This window comes from Molossus molossus, unplaced genomic scaffold, assembly GCF_014108415.1.
Source record: "Molossus molossus isolate mMolMol1 unplaced genomic scaffold, mMolMol1.p scaffold_m16_p_1, whole genome shotgun sequence".
NCBI classification, from domain to species: domain Eukaryota; kingdom Metazoa; phylum Chordata; class Mammalia; order Chiroptera; family Molossidae; genus Molossus; species Molossus molossus.
In genome coordinates, this window is record NW_023425344.1 from 66,896,525 (window position 1) to 66,921,669 (window position 25,145).

Consider the following 25,145-nt stretch of genomic DNA (forward strand, 5'->3'; position numbering starts at 1 on the left):
CTTTTTCTCTCTCCCTTTCTCTCTCTCTAAAATCAATAAATATTTCAAGTTCTTCTTGAATTATTTTTTAATATTTTATTTGTTTATTTGTTTGTTTTTGTTTTTTTCCCAATGTCCCAGCGTTTGAGGAAGAACCGGTGGACTGGAAACCATCAACACCAAAGACAGGACACTGAGGGGCAGGAGCCCTCTGCCTCTGTATATCATGGGGACTGCGCTGCATGCCTGACCCCCTTCAAGAAGGGCTTAATGGGTTTTGGTTTTTGTTTTAAAAAGATTATTTGCTCTCCAAGGAGGGGTGTGAAAGGTGGTTCAGGCATTAGCACAGGTATGTTAACCTAGATGCACAGAAACAATGGATGAGGCTTGCCTAAGGCAAAGATAAACATTATATGCCTGGGGCATGACTACCTACCATAACCTGCCCAGTTAGGAATTCACGATCAGATTGTCCTGTGAGATTACTTTCCTTAGAACCTTTTTTTTTTTTTAATTGACACTTAAGACCAGTTAGAACATTTTCTCTCCACCCTCTACCAGCCATCGGGTACAGTCGCCAAGGTGCACCTTGCTCTATATTTGGCCAAGACAAACTTTCTAGGGAGTTTCTCCCAGACCTGGCCTATTATCCCCTCCAGCTGGAGGATGCTTATGCAAACGATGGGCTGCAAATCACCTGTGGGCCCAAGCTTAGACAATCTTAGACCTTATTCTGTTCAAAGTGAAGCAGAGTAGTAGGAAGCTAGAAAAATCCCTTGGCAAGTAGAGTGGGAAACTCAGAAAGATAGCTGAACAAACTGGCCAAGCAATTGACAGCAGGACACCGGTCACCAGGTGCTGAGCAATGACCAAAACTGTTGTCAGACCTCAACCCCAGGGTGGCCTTTCCTCCCCTGGCATATCGCTGGTCCTGCGGTTTAGAAGACCTTCCCTCCACTACCTTTCCTCCCTAGAGACAACATCTAGGCCTCACTTGTATTTCAGCTCCAGGCTCACAAAAACAGCAAAACCAGGCCAGATATACCAGGACCAGCTGCGATGACTAATGACCACCCCCTGCCCTGACCAATCAGTGGAAACCACGACCCCGAAAGGACACACCTGGAAAAACTGATGAATAGTCTATTGAGATTTTTTCCTAAAACCATCCCTAAATTCTCAGTCTTTAAAACACTCGAGGGGATGCCCTGGCCAGTTTGGGTCAGCAGTTGAGTGTCGGCCTGCGGACCAGAGAGTCCCGGGTTCAGTTCCCGCTAGGGGCACATACCACCGGAAAAAAAAAAAAAAACGCTCGAGGGGAAGGTTCCAGGGCTTGCTTTCCCTCCCAGGAACATGCCCTAGCCTTTCTCTTACCCCCTTTCTACCCCCAGGGGCACACAGGCATGCATCTCCTAAACTCTAAGGGACTCCATGAGACTTGCAATCAGGGGGGCAATGGGCAGCAGCAGCTTGTCCTGAGCTAACCCCCTGAACCTATCCCTTTTCTCTGACTTTCTTTCCAGTGAGCTGACAGCAGCCCCTCCTTGGCTCACTTCTTCCCCTGCCTAGTCTCTCTCCTGTTCGTTCTTATATCTTAGGTCCTTCCTTGTTTCACTGTCCCCGGCTTTAATAAACATACTCTCAAAATCACCTGGACTTGTCTTGTGAAATCTTTCCTGCACAAAGTCAAGAACTGACACACTACAGGCTGGCCTGAAGCCGACCCGCTCTGGGCCAGGTCCTTTTCTGGTAACAAAAGGGAGGAAAACAAGTGATTCCTTGTGTTTTGGAACAGCTGTTTAAAGACAGGGTCCCCCCATCTCTCTTAAACTAACTCTAGGAGTAGAGTTTATCTTGCGAGGTTGAATCATTTTGTTCTCTCCTTTGGGGATGTCTCTTTTTTTCCCCAATTTTTATTAATTTATTTTTGTTACAGATGTTTCTCCTTTTCCTCCCCTAGACATTCTCCTCCCCATCCTGCTCCACCACCCACCCTCAGGGGATGTCTCTTGAATTCACAGTATTGGTTTAAGTCATTTTTAAGATCCTACTTATCAAGGGCAGACAGTGGACCTTTTAATTGGAAAAATGTCTAAATTGAAAAGTTTTTTCTTTTTAATCCTCATCTGAGGACATTTTTGCATTCATCTTCAGATAGAGCGAGAAGGAGAGAGGTAGGAAGAGAGAGAGAGAAAGATCGATGTGAGTGGTTGCCACCCACACGACCCCAACTGGGGCTAAGGACAAACTGCAACTGAGGTTCAAGCCCTTAGTGGGAACCAACACAGGACTCTCTGGTCCATGAGCTGACGCTCTAACCGCTGAGCCAAACCAGCCAGGGCTCCCTCCTTCCTTTCTACGCTGTCTAGAAAATCAATGGAAAAATATCCTCTGGTGAGGATTAAAAAAAAAAAAATTATTCGTTCCCCAGCATCTCCATCAAAAAGAGAGAGGGGCCCTGGCCGGTTTGGCTCAGTGGTTGGAGCGTTGGCCTGTGGACCAGAGAGTCCCGGGTTCAGTTCCTGCTAGGGGCACGTACCCAAAATAAATAAATAAATAAATAAATAAATAAATAAATAAATAAAAAGAGAGATCAGAACATTAGACATAATCTTGTCCTGTACCGAAGAAGAAAAGTGAAAAAAAAAAAAAAAAGAATGGCAACAGTCTTATTAAAAGACAACCTACAATTTTATATCCTAAGAACTTGATTTGATAACTTTCAATTGGGAAGCTCCAAAATATGGCCAGACAGAGATGTGGGCTAAAACCCCATTTACTACTAGTGTGCTGTCAGCCCTCAAGAAAATTATAACCTAAAATTACAATAACTAGTATGAGAAATGTTCCAATTAGAAAGAAAAAAGTATGGGGCTAAATAAAAGGAACATTGATGGAGTTAAAACAAAGGTTTTGGTACAGCACTACCAAAGGCTGAATGGGCCAAATTGACACCCCAGTGGTCCCCCTGGGGGAGGGATGTGGTGAATCAGCTGCAATTGATAAAAGCTACAGGCGCTGTCAAGAAGAAGGAAGACTCCCCCCACCCTCTCCACACACACACACACAGGGTTTATGGCTTAAAGTGGGCAGAGACCAGCTTGATCCAACGTGGTGATTAATTTTACCCAATGGTAACCCCAACCTCATTATAGGATCATTATAATACACAGCAAGCTGGACAACACACCCCAAGCCACTATGATAGGGAATCGGAAGCTCTTTAAGGACACAAAATGCCCACATTATTAAAGTTTTTAAAATTTAGGAAGTGAAGCCTGGATAGCTATGACATTATAAAAGTCCTGAATATCTATTAGAAAAAAAACAGAATGGCAGGGGGGGAAGCCAGGCCACAAAGAAGGCCCCTGCTGGCCAGGGGGCAGATACCTGTAGTGTCCAACATGATAGGGAAAACCTTTTGGTTTTAAAAGTCAGAGGGTTTAAGGGAAGAGTGGAGGAATGAGACAGCACAGGCAAAGGCTCTCCCCTCCCCAATTCAGTTTTGAGCAGGACTCTAATTTAACCAAAAGACATCTCAACTTGGAGATAATTCAGCCCTCAACAGTGCCTCAAATCTGCTATGGCTTTGCAGAGCAGCAGCAAGAATGTTTGATATATAACAGATAAAAAGTTCATCCAAAAAATAAAATAAAATATTCTTGCATCCCCCCCACACCAGTTCCTAGTCTAAAGTTAACCCATCACTGGTGCTATTAATACTTGACTATTACTTAATTGGAAACCTAGATACAAAACACTGAAACTGAATCTTTACCCCCAAACAAAAACAAAATAAAAGAGTAACTTGAGGCTTATGGCATGTAGTTTAGGTCCACACAAACGAAGAGAAAGGGGAAGAACAAAGCTGGGTGACTGAACACATTCAGTCCCGGCAGACGTGTATACAAAGTGTGGTGGAGCATCAGCTCCTCACGAATTCTCCTGTGCGGGTCAAGGCCAGATCCCTCCACAGTACCATCAAGCACAGGGAGCTCAAGGAGTAGGCCACTCCTGCTCTGGCCAGTTTGGCTCAGCGGTTTGAGCATCGACCTACGGTACCGGGTAGACCCGGGTTTTGTTCCCGCTAAGGGCACGTACCTTGGTTGCAGTTTGTCGCCGGTCCTGGTTGGGTCTTGCGGGTGGCAGCCACTCGATGTGTCCCTTTCTACTCTATCTGAACCAAAAATGGAATGTCCTCGGACCTGTCCTTCCAGTTTTAGAAGCTCCAAATCAAAGACGTGATTGGCATTTGGTGGGGTGATGCCTCGGGCGCCTGTGCCCAGTGGCTCCGTAGCCATAACCTGGGAAGATGGTCAGTTTGGCTCCCAGATCCACACTCATCTGGGCAACCCCGTCTGCCCAGCCTCGATCACATACTATTTGCCTAGTATAAACGTCAAAGACTTGTTTCTGTCCCCGGAAGAATCAAATTTCTTTCCATCTCCAAGCATCCCCATGTAGTGCACTGGGCAGGTCTGGGACGCTTCTGGAAGGTGCGCGGGTCTCCAGGCAGAGGGTCTCCCCTGCACTCCCCTGCCCTACCGGCGGTCGGCGCGATGGACCTCGTGGACCTAGACCAGACCTGAAGGTTGCCCTGCTTTGCCTTGTCCCTCTGCGTGGCGCCTGCCTCTCAGTCAGTTTCCAAGTCCAGGGAGCAGAGTCATGGCAAGCAGCCTCAGAGTGCAAACTGCGAAATGTTGGGTCACAAATTTTCTGTCCTTTCGACAGAAAAGAGAAATTCCCAGGACTCCTTAATATGGGCATTCGTGAACCGTGGTAAGGCAACCCATCAGTGAAGCCCTGAATCATGCCACAATTAGATGAAAAGAATATAGAAATGTAAGAATTGATAAGATTATGAAAATGGGAATGGTTAGATTTTATTTTTTTAAATGTTAAGTCTGCACATGTACGTGACCTTCAAAAAACAAATACAATCTTATGTCAACTTTGCGTCTCTTTTTACCTGATTGTGTTGTGGAAATAGACATTGTGTCTTACTGGGGAACAGGGACCTGAAGGCTGTCAGTTCAATCTCTTAGCAAAGGGAAGTCTCTAAAAAGTAGTAATATGGAAGTGTGCCCTCTTGGGTCCATGGGATTGTTTAATAACCATCAGAAAAATTTATTTTTTGTCCCAGCTGAAACCTGACAAGCTATTTAAAAGGATTTAATAACTTTTTTTTTAGTTTTTAAATCTTTATTAATAAATGTAATACAGATGTTCCTCATTTTTTCCCCCATTGACCCCTCTCCTCCCCACTCCCACTTCCCTCCTGCCTTTTCCCACACTGTTGTCTGTGTTCATTGGTTATGCATATATGCATATAAGTTCTTTGGTTTATTTCTTCCCATCCCCCAACCCCCTTCTCTTTCAGGTTTGTCAGTCTAGCAACCAATTTATACTTCTTACTCCCTTCACCTTTTCCACCCATTCCCCCAACCCCCCTCCCAACTGGCAACCAACAAAATGTTCCCTATATCTATGAGAATGTTTCTGTTCTGCTTGTTCATTTTGTTTGTAGATTCCATTGTCAAAAGATATGTATTCATTGCCATTTTGTTTGTTCATATATTTTATCTTTTTCTTCAAAAAGACCCTTCAACATTTCATATAATAATAGTTTGGTGGTGATGAATTCCTTTAACTGTTTCTTGTCTGGGAAACTCTTTATATGGCCATCGATTCTAAATGATAGCTCTGCAGGATAGAATAATCTTGGTTGTAGGTTCTTGCTTTTCATCGCTCTGAATATCTCTTGCCACTCCCTTCTGGCCTGCAAAGTTTCTTTTGAGAAATCAGCTGACAGTCTTATGAGAACTCCCTTGTAGGTAACTAACTGCTTTTCTCTTGCTGCTTTTAAGATTCTCTCTTTGTCTTGAACCTTTTGCATTTTGATGTTGATGTGTCATGGTGTGGGCCTCTTGGGGTTCATCTTGTTTGGGACTCTCTGTACTTCCTGGACTTGTATGTCTGTTTCCTTCACCAAGTTAAGGAAGTGTTCTGCCATTATTGTTTCAAACAGGTTTTCAATTTCTTGTTCTCTCTCTTCTTCTGGCACCCCCAAGATGCGAATGTTGGCATGCTTGAAGTTGTCCAGAGGCTCCTTACACTATCCTCACTTTTTTGGATTCTTTTTTCTTTTTGCCGTTCTGATTGGGTGTTTTTTGCTTCCGTATATTCCAAATTGATGGTTTGCTTCTTGGCTTTACCTACTCAACTATTGAATCTGTGTAAATTGTTCTTTATTTCAATTATTGCCTCCTTCATTTTTGACTGTGCATCCTTCACTTCTGACTGGCCTTTTTTTATGCTCTTGAGGCCCTCACTAAGTTCGCTGAGGTTCTCACTAAGTTCATTGAGCATCCTTATAAGCAGTATTTTGAACTCTGCATCTGTTAGGTTGCTTATCTCCATTTCGCTTAGTTCTTTCCCTAGGGTTTTGTTCTGTTCTTTCACTTGGGACCTGTTTTGTTGTCTCCTCATTTTGGCTGCCTCCCTGTGTTTGTTTCTATGTATTACTTATCAAGAGGTATGGAGCTAAGTGAGACCAGATGCCCACCAAAGGAACAAAGGCCTCTGACAGCACATTTGTCCCGGAGAAAGCCCCCTCTCCAGCCCTCGCTCCAGTGCCAAACAACTCAGTTCTTCTCTGTGTGTCTCTGGTGCCCCTCCAGCTGCATCCCCTCCAAGCTTAGAGGGAGTGAGTCCGATAAGTCCGTGCGCAGGCCCTTTAAGAGGATCTGGCTGGAGCTCCAGCCGCCTCAGCCTCCCTGAGCTTCAGTTCCCCCTGGTTTTTCCAGCCAGAAGTGATGGGGACTTCTCTTCTTGGCACTGCAACCCTGAGTGGGGCGCCAGGTGTGGGAGAGGGACCCCTCAGTCCTCAGGGAGGACCTTCCCAGCAGAGGTATCCTGATTTTTATTTGCCACACGTGGGTGTGGGACCAGCCCCTCGAGCCTTTGACCCTCCTACCAGTCTCCATGTGTCTGCTTTAATTCCGTAGTTGTCGGACTTCCATTCAGCTTGATTTCAGGCGGTTTTGAATGACGGTTGTTCTGTAGTTTAGTTGTAACTTTGATGTGGTTGTGGGAGGACGCGATACTGCGTTTGCCTATGCCACCATCTCGACCGGAAGTAACGATTTAATAACTTTTTGATCAGAAGTTTGGCCAAGCCCTGGCCAGTTTGGCTCAATGGTTGGAGCATCTGCCTGAGGACCAGTGAGTTGCAGGTTCTATTCCAGTCAAGGGAACGAACCTCAGTTCAGATTTCTCCCCAGGCCTGGTCTTGTCCAGCAGGAGTCAACCAGTGGATGTGTCTCTCTCACATTGACATTTCTCTCTCACTCCCCCTCCCTCCCACTCTCTCTGAAGAAAAATGGAAAAATGTCCTCAAGTGAGGATTAAAAAAAAAATTGGAAGCTAATGTCACAGCTTGAACAAGAACTGTACTTAGGGGGAAAGATATATTCCAACAATGGGTGAATGAATTTGTCAGTCCTTTGCACCATTTACGTGGCAACCTGATCCTTGCGTTATTAAAAATAGCAGTCCTTGTTTTATGATTTTTAAAAAAATTCTCACCCAAGGACATTTTTTTTCGATATTTTGTTCAGATAGAGTGGGAGGGAGTGAGACAGAGAGAAACATCGACGTGAAAGGGACACATCAAGTACCCACACGACCCAACCAGGGCCAGGGACAAACTGCAACAGGGGTCCGTGCCCCTAGCGGGAACCAAACCCAAGTCTCTCCAGACCACAGGCCAACGCTCTAACTGCTGAGCCAAACCGACCAAGGCAGTCCTTGTTTTACAAATGAAGTCTTTTCAGGTATTTTTGGTTTCATATTTTTAATTTTTTATTTTATACTGATTTGAGAGAGAGAGAAGCATCAATTTGTTGTTCCACTTATTTATGTATTCATTGGTTGACTCTTGTATGTGCCCTGACCAGGGATGGAACCCACAACCTTGGCAGATCACATGATGCTCTAAACAACTGAGCTACAGGACCAGGGGATGCCAATGAAGTCTTTACAGGACCAGATTTATGCCTCCAGAAACAATTCAAAGCCCACCAATTGTTTTAAAATACTTGGTCTTTTCCATGAAATCTTAATTGGGCCATCTTTTTAAATGCAATTTTCAGGAAGGTAGTTGTTATTAAAAACAAAAAACAAGCCAAAGCCCGAGACAGGTTTGGCTCCGCGATTACAGCCATGGCCCTTGGACCAGAGAGTCTTGGGTTCAGTTCCCACTAATGGCACATACCTTGGTTGTAGTTTGTCCCCGGCCCTGGTTGGGTAGTGCAGGTGGCAGTCACTAGATGTGTCCCTTTCACATCGATATTTCTCTCTCTCTCTCTCTCTCCCCCTCCCACTCTATCTGAACAATAAAATGGAAAAATGTCCTCAGGTGAAAATAAAAAAATTAAAAAAAACACACAAAGTAGTCATCTGAGCAGATCAATTTAATTTATTCCAACTGTTATTTTCTACCTCTGAAATGGATTATTAATTTGTAAAGAAGAGCTCTTTTAATTGGCTTAAACAAACAAGTGCTTATTTGAGAATTCTCAAAAATATAACAGAAATTAACCCAAGTACTTTCCAGAATCAAGTAATCTGGGAAAATATTTTATATTTAAGCTGGTTAGAGTTTGGTGTGGTTAAATAGGCATGTCTGTAGGGTAATCAGCATTAAATAATATTTTTATTCAACTGTGTTTATTAGTCAAATGAGTTCATGTTATCTCTTGCAAATTTTGTCAGCCCAACAAAGATAATTTGGTATGATACAATCTTCATAAGTAACCTAAACTTAATTGTTAGGAGCAAGTAAATTAAATAAATGTAGGCAGGATAAAAAGTTTCTTTTTAGGTGAACTCTTTAGCAATAATTACATGTATACTTAAAAATGGTTTTCTAACTATCTTTGGTAACTTGTAACTTTAACATTTTGCTAGTTAAATTAAATGATGCATATTCATTGAGTGTCCAGACCACTTCCAAATAAGGTAAAATAAAGAAATATTGGCCCTGACCAGGTAACTCAGTTGGTTAGAGCATCTTCCCAATATGCCAAGTTTTCAAGTTTGATCCCCAGTCAGGGCACATACATCATACAAGACTCAACCAATGAATGCATGAATAAGTGGAAGACAAAATTGATGTTTCTCTCTCTTTCTCTTTCTTTTTCTAAAAATTAATTTAAAAAAAAAAGAAACATGAATTACTAAACATAAGTTTATCTACTTCAAAATATATTTTCTTAATTTTTTGATTTAGAGAGAGAGAAAGAGAGGAAGGGAGGGAAGGAGGGAGGAAGGGAGAGAGAGATTTGTTTCATTTATTTATGCAGTCATTTGTTGATTCTTCTCTCTCTTTTTTTGCCAATTTTTATTAATTTATTTTTGTTACAGATGTTTCTCCTTTTTCCTTCCTAGACACCCCCCCCCCACCCCGGTTGATTCTTATGTGTGCCCTGACTGGAGATCAAATCCCCAACCTTGGCCTACAGGGATGATGCTCTAACCAAATGAGATACCCAGCCAGGGCCTACTTTTTTGCTTTTTATTATACAAGAACTAAAGATATTTGTGTTTATTAGTATACATGTTTTAGGTAAATAGGTTTTGTTTGTTTGTTTGTTTGAGCTTGTTCAGTACTTTATTGAAACAAGGCCCACAGGTGACTCATCAGGGCCTTCACTCACAGCTCTTCCCACATCCTGAGATTAAGAAGTCAGAGATGGTTCGCTCCTGGATTTAGCTGCTTCCATGACATTTCCTCTTAAATATTTCCAAACTTTAGAGTGTAAAGATTTTTTTCATACAGACAGACACACATAGCTCCTGCCACAGGCTGTCACACTCGCTGAAATGCTTCCACTCGGTGGTGTATGTGAAAGCATTGTGCACCTACAGCGTTCCATCCCTTCATCTTCTATCCATTTGCCCATGTGTCTGTCCGTCCATGACTAAAAGATTTTGTGCTATGAGAAAATATATTTCTAGAAATTATAAACTGTGTTCATAAATGTACCAATGTAAAGAATACCTGTATAAACACAGTGCTGTCTGGTGGGACCACCACGAACCCCAGTATCACTGACAGGATTCAGAAGGTGGTCACAGCCCTGGTCCCCAGCACAAAGATCATGGCCCCACAAGGGCGCAAGCACTTGGTGTGCATCAGGGGCTCCATCCTGGCTTTGCCGTCCTCCTTCCAGCAGATGCGGCTCAGTAATCAGGAGTATGGCAAGTTGGGCCCTTCATCAGTCACCGCAAAGGCTTCTAAACAACCGCCAGCTGACTCACAGCACTTCCTGCACCAGCTCATCACAAGTATACATTTGCCCTGGCAAATGTATGACACTGGAATAAGCCTTTGGGAAATGTCCTTGAGGCTTGTATCTGATATCAGCACCAGATTTACACCTGGTTATTGATTTTGACCCTGTATCCAAGTTAACTGTTCCTTTGGTACATGTTTAAGACCCTGTACATACCTTTGATTAAAACTTCTTCCCTGGCCGGTTTGGCTCAGAGGTAGAGCGTCAGCTTGTGGTCCAGAGAGACCTGGGTTCGGTTCCTGCTAAGGGCCTGTACCTCGGTTGCAGTTTGTCCCTGGCCCTGGTTGGATCGATGTGTCCCTTTCATGCCGATGTTTCTCTCTCCCTCTCTCCCTCCCCACTCTATTTTAACAAAAAATGGGAAAATGTCCTTGGGTGAGGATAAAAAACAAAAAAACTTCTAGTACCCATGGCTCAGTCACTTGGGGGCTGAAGAGAGACGTCTTTAATCCATTTTAAGTTTATTCTTGTGTATGATGTAAGAAGGTCTAGTTTTTTTCTTTTTCTTCTTATTTTTTCCATGTATCTGTCCAATTTTCCAGACACCATTTATTGACTAGACTGTCTTTAGTCCATTGTATGTTTTTACATCCTTTGTCAAACATTAATTGACTATAAAGGCATGAGTTTATTTCTGGACTATCTATTCTGTTCCATTGATCTACATGTCTGTTTTTATGCTGGTAACATTCTGTTTTGATTACTATGGCCTTGCAGTATAGTTTAATATTAGGTAGCATGATTCCTCTAACTTTGTTCTTCTTTCTCAAGATCTCTGTTGCTATACAGGGTCTTTTATGGTTCTACACAAATTTTTGGAATATTTGTTCTAGTTCTGTGGCATACACCTCTGATATCTTGATAGGAATTTTTCCTAGATCTGCAGATTGCTTTCAGTAGTATGGACATTTTAGTGATGTCAGTTCTTCCTATCCATGAACACAGTATATGCTTCCACTTATTTGACCTTCTTCAATTTCCTTCTTTGGTGTCTTATAATTTTGCAAGTACATGTCCTTTACATCCTTGGTTAAATTACTCCCAGGTGCCCTGGCCAGTTTGGCTCAGCAGTTAGAGCATCAGCCCGCGGTCCAGGGAGACCCGGGTTCAGTTCCTGCTAAGGGCATGTACCTCGGTTGCAGTTTGTCCCTGGCCCTGGTTGGGTCGTACAGGAGGCAGCCACTCAGTATGTCCCTTTCACATTGATGTTTCTCTCTTCCTCCCTCTCTCCCTCCCACTCTATAATGCAAAAAAAAAAAAAAAAAAAGTGTCCTTGGTTGAGGATAAAAAAAAACATATCTATATATATCTATATATCTATATTTATCACCAGGTATTTCATTCTTTTAGAAGCAATAGTGAATGGGATTATTTTCTTAGTGTCCTTTTTTGATAGTTCATAATCAGTGTATAAAAATGCTACTGATTCCCCAGGCCAGTTTGGCTCATTGGTTGAGCATCGGCCTGCAGACCAGAGAGTCCTGGGTTCACTTCCTGCTAGGGGCACGTACCACCAAAAAAAACAAAAAAAAACTACTGATTTCTGAATGTTTATTTTGAATCCTCTACTGAATTCATTTCTCAGTTCTAGTAGTCTTGTGGGGTTATATTTAGTACTCTGTCTTTATAGTATCATGTCATCTGCAAATAATGACAGTTTTACTTCTTCCTTTCCAATTTGGTTGCCTCTTATTTCTTCTTTTTGTATGACTGCTGTGGTTGTACTATGTTGAATAAGAGTGGTGAAAGCAGACATCCCTGCCTTGTTTCCAGTCTTCAGGCAAACACTTGTAGTTTTGTCCATTGAGTATGATGTTCTCTGTGGGTTTGTCATATATGTTATTTATTACATTGAGGAATATTCCCTGTATTCTCACTTTGCTGAGAATTTTCTGGGTGCTGGATTTATCAAATGTGTTTTCTGATCTATTGATATGATCATGTGTTTTTTATCCTTCATTTTGTTTATGTGGTGTATCACATTAATGGACTGTAGCTATTGCACCAACCATGAATTCCTGGACTTCTTCATGTATTGTTGAATTCAATTTCCTAACATTTTGTTGAGGATTTTAGCCTCAATGTTTATCTGGAATATTGACCTATAATTTTCTTTCTCTGTAGTGTCTTTATCTGGTCTTGTAATTAGTATACTGGCCTCGTAAAGTGATCTTGGGAGTCTCCTCTCCTCTTGAATTTTTTGGAATAGTTTCAGAAAGATAGATGCCAGTTCTTCTCTGAAGGTTAAAACTCGCCTGTGAAGCCATCTGGTCCAGGATTTTAATTTGTTGTGATTTTTTTTTTTTATTACTGCTTTCATTTCACTACTTGTAATCTGTCTATTCAAAATCTCTGATGCTTCCTGATTTGGTTTTGGAAGATTGTATGTTTCTAGGAATTTATCCACTTTGTCCAGATTGTCCAATGTTTTCACATATAGTTGTTCATAATATTTTCTTTTTTTTTCTTCTCTTTTTTGGTTCATGCCCCTAAGGGAAACTGAACCTGAGACTCTCTAGTCCGCAGCCCAAGTTCCAACCACTGAGCCCAACTGACCAGGGCTATAATAATTTCTTACACTCTATTATGTTTCTTTTGTGCCAGTTGTTACTTCTCCTCTTTCATTTCCAATTTTATATATTTGGGTCCTCTCTCTTTTTTTTTCTTGATGAATCTGGGTAAAGGTTTACCAATCTGTGAGGCTCAACCTCCAACAGGGCTTGGAAGCTGTTGTCCAGGTGCTGATCACATGAAGCAGAATTCAGCTCAGGGAGGTTTGGTGCTGCCACCATCTCCCTTTGGCTAAATTGCTTGTGCAGTTTATTGGCTCCTGCTCTGTTATTGTCTGAAGCTGGCCACGACATGTATTGGTTTTCGGCCTATTGCAAGAGACTCTGGTGCAGGTCAGTGTCAGATGCTACCTGTGACTGGACCCTGGGCAACCATCAACAATCCACAGTTTGTGGCTGTTTCTACTGGGCCTGGATGCATGTGGAAAGGACCAAATTGCATACTAAGGCTGGCTTTACCACCACCACGCCTGAGGGCAGGTTAGCAAAAGTCTTCAAGCACCCAGAGATCCTCTTCTGCCAGCAGGCTGCCTATAAAATTCAGTCACTGACCAGCCTCTGGCTGTACTCCTCAGTAGGGTGTAAGTGGCACAAGGTGGGGCAAGAGGGATTCCAGAGGGTGGAGCTACTGTTTGCCCCCAGGCTAAAGGGGCATAGATGGTAAAGCTCTGCCTAAGCCCTGTCCCCTTTGGCTCAGTGGTTGGACGTTTGCCAGCAGACCAGAGAGTCCCAGGTTTGGTTCCCGCTAGGAGCACGTACTCAAAAATAAATAAATGAATAAAGCTCTGCCTGAGCAATATGGCTTCTGCAGCATTGCAGAATGACCCCGCACAGACATCCTGGCAGCTGACCCTTCAGCTCTCTCCTCAGAGCCACCAACCCCACACTCCCCTCATGTGGCTCTAGTACACTCTGCCCTCCCTCTGCCAGAGCCCAGAGAGAATGTCTGTGAATGAAATTTTGTGCATTGGCCTTTTAAGAGGGTACCCGTGTCTCTAGCCATCTTTCCCCGGCAGACAGAAACCCTGCTGCTTTTTACAACCAGATATTACGTGGGCGCCTCTTCCCAACTCTGGTGTTCTGGGCTGGGAAGTCGAGCTTGGGGTTTAGACCCCCACACTTCTCAAGGGTATTTCACCCCCACCCCCAAAGATGATATATCCCTCTAGAACAGTGGTTCTCAACCTTTTTAATGCCTGACCCTTTAATACAGTTCCTCATGTTGTGGTGACCCCCAACCATAAAATGATTTTTGTTGCTACTTCATAACTATAATTTTGCTATTGTTATGAATCGTCATCAGATATATGTGTTTTCCATTGGTCTTAGGCGACCCCTGTGAAAGGGTCATACGAACCTCAAAGAGGTCGTGACCCACAGGTTGAGAAACGCTGCTCTAGCCCCTCAACTATCACCCGTGGGAGTGGGGCCAGCCCTCTCGAGCCTCTGCACTTCCTACCAGTCCCAGTGTGGCTTCTTTGTCAGTCCTTGATTATAAGGCTTCTCTTCAGCTAGTCTTCAGTTAGTTATTCAGGTAGATTGTTCTATTCTTTAGTGGTAATTCTCGTTTGGTCCTGGAAAAGGTGAGTGTAGCTTCCACCTAACCTGCCTCCATCTTAGTTACAGGTCTTAATTCTGCCTTGGATCAGGGGCATATGTTATAACCGGTTTCTGTTGGGGGTGGGATGTTCCGGGGCAGCCTGTGCTGTGTCTTCAGAGACTGAAACCCCAGCAGTAGGGGCAGCTTCTTATGTGGCAGGAGGAGGTTCTGGTAGCATTAAGTCTGATGCTTGGGTTTTAATTGTTTAAGGATTCATGAAGATGGGCTAAGGTGAGTCAGGAAATGGCTGTGGGGAATCAGGGGAGTGGGTTAGGAGAAGAAAAAGGGTCTAGGACAAGGGGGAGGGTTGGACAAATAGGTTGAGGTTGAGGGGTTGGGACTAGTATTAGGGGAAGTCCTTTGGGGCTTTCCAAAACTTTCTTTTCTTGTTTTAATGTATTACAGGTTTTGGTCATTTCCCAAGAGAATCTTGCAGGGAAGTTATTTTAGAATCAACAGCTGGCGGCTCGCTCCAGAGTACCAATTAAAATAACCTTCCATTCCAATTCCTAATTTAGATAATAAAAAACACTAAGTTTTCCCAATCAAAAGTGCCCCATTTGTGGAGACATGTCATCTTTAGTAAGATTAACCCATTTAGACATACACATGCATGATTCAGCCCTATATTTCTTATTCATAGCACCAGCCAGTGATTTGTGGAGAGGGGCAGGGAAAGTTTCTGAGTTTGTATTTCCCATAACTTAAATTGCTCTCAACCAATCAAGGGCAGGAAGTTGTCCCCTCCCTGGAGTGCTGCTTCCTGAGTGCCCCTCCTCTACCGGTTACTGCTCTGTTAATGTGTCTCAGAGGGGCCTGAGCACCCAGTGGTATTTCAGACACTAGGGTGACCAAGCTCTTCTGTGTACCTTCCTGAGGAGCCAGAGAGGTAGGTCCCTTCTGACCCAGGAACTGGGGTTGTATTCTTCTGTTGGGGGCCCTCGAAGATAGGCTGCACTTTGGGGGACTATGAGTCCAGACAATTTGGCAAAGGTGTCTAGTCGCCTAGAAACACCCCACAGAAGTCCTGAAAACACGGTTGTCTCTTATCTTCCTAGTGAAAAATCACACTCAGAGTTCGTCGAACCAGGGCGAGAAACCAAGACAGTAATTACATGAAATGGCCACAAGGTGGCACTATGAAGGAAATGATCTCTGGCAGAGACAAAAACCAAAACAAGACACAGGTAAATTCAATTTAGGGCCTTCCCCACAAAACACCAGTGAAATGAAGGAGGAGGGACTCTTCAACATGCAGTGCACACACTGGGGGAACAAATCCTCACCACTTCTGGCTGTACCCCTTAAGAACACTATCCTGAGAGAATACTCCTCCCTAGCCCAATAAAACCCTGTGCTTCTACCACAGGCAAGCGTTCCCAGGATGCAAGGCTTCCACTCCTGTACCTATATTCAGACACTCTTTACACGGATATTTACAGCACGGATATATATATATATATTTTTTTTTGGTATGTGTCCCTAGCTGAACCGAACCTGGGACTCGCTAGTCCGCGGGCTTATGCTCCAATGGCTGAGCCAAACAGGCCAGGGCGAGACCACGGATATTTTTACACTGACACTAACACACCAGCTTCCAGGAGACCATCTACTCTTCTCTGGAAGGCCAGGAAATCAGGGGCAGGGGTACAACTGACACCAGGAATGAATGTGAGGAGGGTGCAGAGAGAGGGAGGGGTAGGCGCAAAGGCTCTGAGAAAGGAAGTGCTTGGCATCTGAAGTGCGTCTGGGGTGTGGTGATGGGATGGAGAATGGCAGCTGATGGGATGAGGGCTAACAAGCAGCCAGATGGTACAGGGCTCATTGGCTCATTGGTACTTTGAGCATTTATTTATTTATTTATCAATTTATTTATTTGTTAGTTAAGGGATTAAATAAAGTTCTTAGCACTGTGCCTGCTACCAAAGTAAGTGCACTCACCACTTGGTAACAGTTGTTATTACCTAACTGGTCACACTCTCTGTACCTTTCCCTTATGTGAAAGGTACTTTGAGCTTTTATGGAGATGTGGGAAGCCATTTAAGGGTTTTGAGAAGGAAGGGACCTGGTTTATATTTATTTTATTATAATTTTTTTTCAAGTTTTAAGAGAACGTTTATTTAGAAAATTGCAGAGACAGATGTGAGCCTGCTGAGCTACAGTGGCTCAGGAAACAGTGTCAGAGGCAGATGTTAATTTATATTTCTTTGTAGAAGACTGATGCTCATGTTTAAAAATCCACACAGTGGGTTAGGCCGGTGTGGCTCAGTGGTTGAGCATCAACACATGCACCAGAGGGCACTGGTTCGATTGCCAGTCAGGACACATGCCCAGGTTTGGGGCCTGATTCCCAGTGGGGGGCATGCAGGGGGCAACCAATTGATGTTCTCTCTCATCGATGTCTCTCTCTCCCTCTTTCTCTAAATTCAATAAAGAAAATCTAGTTTAAAAAATACAGTGTACATTTGTCTGGTAGTGATATCAGAATTGTCCCAGGAACAGAAAGAAAAATTCATGGGTATAGTATTGAACATTTGTCATATCTGAGAAGTAGTACATAGTTAAAGAGGATGTGAACTAAAATATACCATCAAGTGCTGAGATTGAAATATATACCGAAGAGGAATCAAAGCACCTCCTATATCAGATATAAGGGGTAACATACCTGTTATGATGCTCAAAGCAGGGATTTAGTATCAACAAGCCATTTAAAAATTTTTTATTGATTGATTTGAGAGAGAGAGGAAGGGAGAGAGAGAGAGAGAGAGAGAGAGAGAGAGCAAGAAATACTTATTTATGCATTCATTGCTTTAGTCTTGTATGTGCCCTGACTGAATATCATAACTACAATCTTGGTGTATTGGGATGATGCTGTAAGCAACTGAGCTACACAGCCAGGGCCAGAAGCCCCTTTTTAACTGAAATGATTAATTGTTTAAATAAAGGCTAATAAGTTTCTAGAGCTCTAATGCATGGTTATAATTTTACATATTTCATAAAGTGAGTGTTTCTGCGGCTCTCTCTTTCCCAGTGTTGCAGGTTGACATATCAAAACAGAAATGATCAGATTTTAATGGCAACAGATAGTAAAGGCTGTGCTTTTCAATGCATGACCCCCCACCCCAATTATTCAACTATGTACACACCACTATGTGAAAACAATACAATTTCAATATTTATTAAAAATGGGTGTTCCGCACATGTGTGATTCATGAACAACAAAATCAAAGTAATGAGCTGAGAGTAGTAACAGCAGAGTAAGCATGTCTCTTCAATGCTTCCCCCACCTTTCTTTTTTTTTTTCCTTCATTGATTTTAGAGAGAGAGGAAGGGAGAGGAAGAGAGAGATAGAAACATAGATGGCTGCCTCCTGCATGCCTCCCCCCACCCCCACCCCGAGCCACACCAGTCAGATGCCATCCCCCCCCTTTTTCCCTTTTGGCTGCCCGCAGCAGAAGAAGGGTACTCACAAACACAAGTTTCTAACACTGGTTGTGTTGTAGTTTAACCCCTCCACAAAGAGATCATATAACATGAAGAGCACTAAAGTTTCTGTTGAGACTCACATGCTGTCACCATCTCCAACTCTGAACGTCAGAGCAAGTCTTGTTTTTATCCGTTTGTCTCTTGAGAAGTTTCGTTGCTTTCAAACCTTAAGCAAGCTAGAAACACTCTGAAGAGTTCATAGGATATATAGGACTACACTCTCAGTTTTCTACCATCTAGTTTCAGTGACAATTTGTTCATAATCAACAGACAAGTGGGATCATTTGAATTTACTGGCTGGTTTCATTCATTGTGAAAAGAAAGAACTGACGAGGACTTATAAAAACTCTACTATCATAACTTGTGGCCACTGTGTGGATGTTTTCTCAGCTTGAGTTCTGAGGCTGCTTCCAGAGCTGAACTGTGCCCTTTGGTCTTCAAAACTGCCTGCAGATGGAGCAGCCCCTGGTGCTGATTGTGCTGTTTGATAAGTTGTACTTCTTGCATTGTTGTTTAAAGGTACTCCCTGTACTATCATTGTGTGATCAAAGACAGCTTTTTTGTTCTACAGGCAGAGGGTGAAAACAAGACTTGGTGAATGTTTCATCATATACAATCCCTTGTTCTCATCTCACCTCACTTGTTTGACCACTGAGTCAGCCCACCATTGAAAGTCTAGTTGCTCCCACAGTCAGAAAGGAGTGATGTAAGTTCGTGGTCATGTTTCCCTAGCAATCCATCTCTTCCTATCTGCTCCTTGCACGTTTTGCCTTAGTAAGCCCTGCTCTATCCCCTCCAATTTAGAATATGTCTTCAGTTCATAAAGAGGGCTATGTCCCTGATTTACAAATCATATATGAATAATACTCTTAGTTTCTTTTGGAATTTTTGTTAATACTGGTATGAATTGAATAAAAAAAACTATTCAAAGAAGATAATGAAATTAGCTATTTGTTAAAAAGGATCAATTCAAAATTTATCAACAACAAATCAATAGGTTCAGCAATGTAGCAATATATTCTTTCCTTTTATTTTCCTCGGTCTAACTTTTTGAAAAATGGCCCTGGCCAGTTAGGCTCCGCGGTTAGAGCATCAGCCTGTTGTCCAGAGAGACCTGGATTCTGTTCCTGCTAAGGGCATGCACCTCGGTTACAGTTTGTCCCCGGCCCTGGTTGGGTTGTGCAGGAGGTGGCTACTCGTTGTGTCCCTTTCACATGGATGTTTCTCTCTCTTCCTCTCTCTCCCTCCCACTCTATCTGAACAAAAAATGGAAAATAGTCCTGCGGTGAGATTAAAAAAAAATGTATTGGGGTGATACTGGTCCACAAAATCACATAGGTTTCAAGTGTATAACGCAACAAAACCTCATCTGCACACTGCATCATGTGCCCATTGCCACAAGCAAAGTCTCCCTCTGTCTCCATTGGCCCTCTTTGCCCACCTCCACCTACTCCCCACCCCGTTTCCCTCTGGCCATTAGCACATTGTTATCTGTGACTGTGTATATGTGTGTATATATATAAACTTTTTCTCCCTTAATCCTTTCACCTTCTTTCATCCAACCCCCAACCACCCAGAAATATTAAATATTTTAAATGCTAATGAGATACTTTGATGTCCTTTATGCAAATGTGACAGTTTTGGACTAAAGCCTTGATGAGAATGTTTTATTTTCACTTTTTTTAAAGAAAGCTAATATAGTATGACTGAGGGTAACTCTTCCCATTTATACCTGAAATTCCACTATTAGTGATTTTTTCTATGGTTTAACTAATCTTTTTTCCAGGTTTTCTTTCTTTGGTATCTTTGTCCCACTGAGAATAAACACAACCCTTTGAGGGTGAGGTGGGGGGTACTGCTTATCTCCTGCAGTGTCTTGGTGAAGATGAGGTGTTGCAACTGCTCAGGCTAGCTTGACACATGTTCCTATGGGTGTAGCGGACATTTGAATTCGTCTTAAATTCTAATTCTCTCTTTAACACAGAATCCTCTTATCTCAGTATCACACTTGAGGGTCTTAATGCCACAAGTAAATGTCTGCATAACATTTTACTGTTTATTTATTTATTTTCCTTTTTATCTTTATTGTTGAATGTATTACAGATGTTCTTCATTTTTCCTCCCAGAGACCCCCGCCTTCCCACTCCTGTCCCTCTCCTGCATTTTCCCACACTGTTGTCTGTGTCCATTGGTTATGCATATAATTTCTTTGGTTTATTTATTCCCACCCCCAACCCACTTCTCTTTGAGGTTTGGCAGTCTAGCAACCAATTTGTTCTTCTTAATCCTTTCACCTTTTTCACCTATTCCCCAACCCCCTTCCCATCTGGCAACTAACAAAATGTTCTTTGTATCTATGAGAATGTTTCTGTTCTGTTTGTTCATTTGTTCAATTGTCAGTAGATATGTATTCATTGCCACTTTGTTTGTTCATATGTTTTATCTCTTTCTTCAAGAAGACCTTTCAACATTTCATATAATAATAGTTTGGTGGTGATGAACTCCTTTAGCTTTTCCTTGTCTGGGAGACTCTTTATATGGCCATCGATTCTAAATGACAGCTTTGCAGGATAGAGTAATCTTGGTTGTAGATTCTTGCTTTTCAAAACTCTGAATATTTCTTGCCACTCCCTTCTGGCCTGCAAAGTTTCTTTTGAGAAATCAGCAGACAGTCTTATGGGAACTCCCTTGTAGGTAGCTAACTACTTTTCTCTTGCTGCTTTTAAGATTCTCTCTTTTTCTTGAAACTTTTGCATTTTGATGATGATGTGTCTTGGAGTGGGCCTCTTGGGGTTCATCTTGTTTGGGACTGTCTGTGCTTCCTGGACGTGCATGTCTGTTTCCTTCACCAAGTTCGGGAAGTTTTCTGTTATTATTGTTTCAAAAGGTTTTTAATTTCTTGTTCTCTTTCTTCTCTTTCTGGCACCCCCAAGATGCAAATGTTGGCACGCTTGAAGTTGTCCCAGAGGTTCCTTACACCGTCCTCATTTTTTTGGATTCTTTTTTCTTTTTGCTGTTCTGATTGGGTGTTTTTTGCTTCCTTATATTCCAAATCGATGGTTTGCTTCTTGGCGTTACCTACTCTACTATTGAATCTGTGTAAATTACTCTTTATTTCAGTTAGTGCCTCCTTCATTTCTGACTGTGCATCCTTCATTTCTGTCTGGTCCTTTTTTTTTTTATCCTCACCCGAGGACATTTTTCCATTTTTTGTTTAGATAGAGTGGGAGAGAGGGGGCGAGAGAGAAACATTGATGTAAAAGGGACACATTGAGTGGTTGGTACCCGCATAACACAACCAGGGCCGGGGACAAACTGCAGCCGAGGTATGTGGCCTTAGCAGGAATAGAACCCCGGTCTCTCTGGACTACAGGCCCATGCTCTAACCGCTGAGCCAAACCGGCTAGGGCTATCTGATACTTTTTTATGCTCTTGAGGCCCTCACTAAGTTTGCTGAGGTTCTCACTAAGTTCATAGAGCATCCTTATAAGCAGTATTTTGAACTCAGCATCTGTTATGTTGCTTATCTCCATTTCACTTAGTTCTTTTCCTGGATTTTGTTCTGTTGTTTTATTTGGGACCTGTTTCTTTATCTCCTCATTTAGTCTGCCTCCCTGTATTTGTTTCTGTGTATTACTTAACGAGGGTGTGCGGCTATTGAGACCAGACACTGCTTGTTGAAAAGAATTTAGGAAAACCTGAAGTACAATCATAGACTGACCTAACCTATGGTTAAGGAACTGGCAACAGCTTGGGTGGTCCTGAAGATGGGTGGGGCGGGGCCTCAGGGAATCACGGGGCGGGGCTACCAGTGTGAGCCAGGTTGCTGGAGTCCCAGATATGGCGGCTGTCTGCCACGCCAGGGAAGGGCTCACCAAAGGAACAGAGGCCTCTGATAGAACGTCTGTCCTGGAGGGAGGTAGTCCTCTCCAGCCCTCGCTCCAGTGCCAAACAGCTCAGTTCTTCCCTGTATGTCTTTGGCGCCCCTCGAACTGCCTCCCCTCCAAGCTTAGAGGGAGAGAGTCCGATAAGTCCGTGCGCGGGCCCTTTAGGAGGAGCTGGTAGGGGCTCCAGCCGCCTCAGCCTCTCTGAGCTTCAGTTCCTGCAGGTTTTTCCAGCCAGAAGTTATGGGGATTCTCTTCCTGGCACTGGAACCCTAAGCAGGGTACCTGGTGTGTGACGAGGACCCCCTCAATCCTCAAGGAGGACCTTCCCAGCTGAGGTGTCCTCCTGATTTTATCCGCCACACGTGGGTGTGGGACCAGCCCGTCCACCTCCGCCTCCGCCTCCGCCCCTCCTACCAGTCTCGATGTTGATGCTGCTTTAATTCCATACTTGTAGGACTTACATTCAGCTTGATTTCACGTGGTTTTGAATGATGGATGTTCTGTAGTTTAGTTGTAACTTTGATATGGTTGTGGGAGGATGTGACACTGCGTTTACCTACCCGCCATCTTGACGGGAAGTCCCATAATAATATTTTCAATTCTAAAGTAACACCTAAATGGTTTTGTTGTTGTTGTTGTTGTTTTTGTTAATCCCCACCAAGAATATTTTTCATTAATTTTAGATAGAGTGGGAAGAAGGCATGGAAGAAGGGAGGGAGGGAGAGAGAGAGAGGAACATTCATGTGAGAGAGCTACATCGACTGGTTGCCTCCTGCGAGACCCAGACTGGGGCCAGGGATTGAACCTATAACCCAGGTATGATCCCTTGACTGGGAATCAAACCTGTCACCCTTAGGTCTGCAGGCTGATGCTCTAGCTGCTGAGCCAAACTGGCTGGAGCCTGAGGGTTTTTTTTAGTCTTTCCTCTTCTGTGTTTGTAAGGGACTTTTAGACAGACAGAAACTTGGCTCCCATTATCTGAATATATTTGCTTACTTGGTCAGTCAACTAAATTATTCAGTGTAACCAATCACTTTCTCCAGTCATTCAATGTGCAGTTTTTAATTAACGTTCTAGTGGATTCTAGACTGTTCATGGGACATACTTGAAGAAACTTTAGTCTTTCATAATAGTGTTGAATTTACATCTCTTAACTACCAAAAAGATAATATGAGATATGATATTAGTAAGAGAAAATCAAGTTGAACCGGGGAAAAAAAACAAACAAACTAAAAGCAGAGATAAAGATTTTTGCCAGGAAGTGCAAGGTTCAGATGTTTAATGACTCCTCATTTTCTCACTTTTACCTTAGGATGTCTAAAGAGGGACGAACCATCATCTTCTCTATTCATCAGCCTCGTTATTCCATCTTCAAGTTGTTTGATAGCCTCACCTTATTGTCCTCGGGAAGACTAATGTTCCATGGCTGGCACAGGAGGCCTTGAAATACTTTGCATCAGCTGGTATGGTTGCCTTTTCATGCTCTGAGATCCTTCATTACTAGAATCCTGGAAGGGCAGAGGAGGTGGACGGGTGAGCTGCTTGGTCTTTGAGTAGAGAGAGCATAGGTTCCACCACTCCAGACACCTTTGGTCAGTTTGGTGCTAGAAATTGTCTTTATCTTGCAGCACTGGTTTGTTATTTAGGTCACTTTGTCCAGTGTGAGTATGCATGCATACTCTGTGTATGTGGAGGACTATTTCTACTGGGCCTGCACTGTTCTGCTTCCCAGTTCTGATGTCCTTTTCCTAACAGTTTAATAAAGTATTGGCTTCATAGCCAGTTATCTGTCAGCTGAACATTTTTGTAAAAGTTTGATACTAACCTTTCCCCGCAATCATCTGTCTTCTTGACCATATAATGGATCAGGCTGGACTGTTTTTTCCCTGTATGGGATTTTGGTCTGCTTTGATAAGGGGTCATGAAGATGCTGCTTAATTTTGCAGTAACATTTGATTGAAGATTTCATCCTTGAGTGGATGCGTGACTGGCTACTGACTGGCTATTCCTGAATCTAACTTTGATGCATCGACCTTTCTGACAGTTCTGGGCTGCCGGTTTTTATTTGAGATAGAAAGGTGTAATTTCATCTATGACTGATGCAGTTCACTTCACTTTAGCAATATTTGGCTATAGATGATGCTCCATGGCTCCAATTATACGTTTACATAATCTCTAGCTATCTTTTATTTTTCATTTCTTTATTTTATTATCTTCACCCGAGGACATTTTTTCCATTTTTTTGTTCAGATAGAGTGGGAGGGAGAGAGAGGAAGAGAGAGAAACGTCGACGTGTAAGGGACACATTGACTGGCTTCCACCTGCATGACCAACCATGGCCAGGGACAAACTGCAACCGAGGTACATGTCCTTAGTGGGAATCAAACCTTGGTCTCTCTGGACCACAGGTCAACGCTCTAACCACTGAGCCAAACCGGCCGGGACTCTAGCTATCTTTTAATATTTGATTTTGTTGCCCTGGCCGGTTTGGCTTAGCAGTTAGAGCATCGGCCTGAGGACCAGAGTGTCCCGGTTGGGTTCCCTCTAAGGGCACGTGCCTCGGTTGCAGTTTGTCCCCAGCCCTGGTTGGGGTTGTGTAGGTTGCAACCAGTCGATGTGTCTCTCTCACATCGAGGTTTCTCTCTCTCTCTTCCCGACTATCTCCCTCCCACTCTGCCTGAAGATAAATGCAAAAATGTGAGGATAAAAAAAAAATTGATTTTGTTGAATCTTTATTAAAATAACCAGGCGTACATAGGCCTTGGTGTATAGAAAGATGATTCTAAGATTTCACTCCAGGCCAAGTTAAGTTCAGAGAATTAGGTACAAAAAATCAAGGAAGAGTTCAGGTGTGCTGTGCTGGTAATGTCTTCTTGAGAATGCTGGACTGGCGACTTGTTCTCTATATTGGATTTACAGTGGCGTAATAGATGATGATTTACACCTGAATTTTCTAGGTGGAGAAAGAACCATTGCTAAACTGAGGACTAGCATTCTGGCAGTCCCTAGGTGAACCCAGAGAACAGCCCACCCTGGGCTTCTTCCAAATACAGTCCTGCTGTGCCTTAACTGGCTTTGCCTGTTGCCTTGATTTGCTGATCATAAGTCTTAGATGTAGTGCTCTTTCTCGCTCTGTCTGTCTCTCTTCCCCACCCCCACCACCTTGGGCCTATATTTAGCTTTAAAGAAGCACTGATAAGAACTAAGCATATTTTTAGGTGGGTGTTTCAGGTGTCAAAAATTACAATTATTCAGGGTGTCTGGG

At 43.0% G+C, this 25,145-nt stretch overlaps 1 non-coding gene and 1 pseudogene across 1 annotated transcript; one reads left to right on the top strand and one right to left on the bottom strand.

The window, feature by feature from the left end:
* Positions 1–25,145, top strand: part of LOC118628299 — a 249,816-nt pseudogene that overhangs the window by 192,773 nt on the left and 31,898 nt on the right.
* On the bottom strand, positions 110–244 carry LOC118622306. Its single transcript, XR_004958040.1, has one exon. It is a non-coding gene; the product is annotated as a small nucleolar RNA SNORA57 (small nucleolar RNA).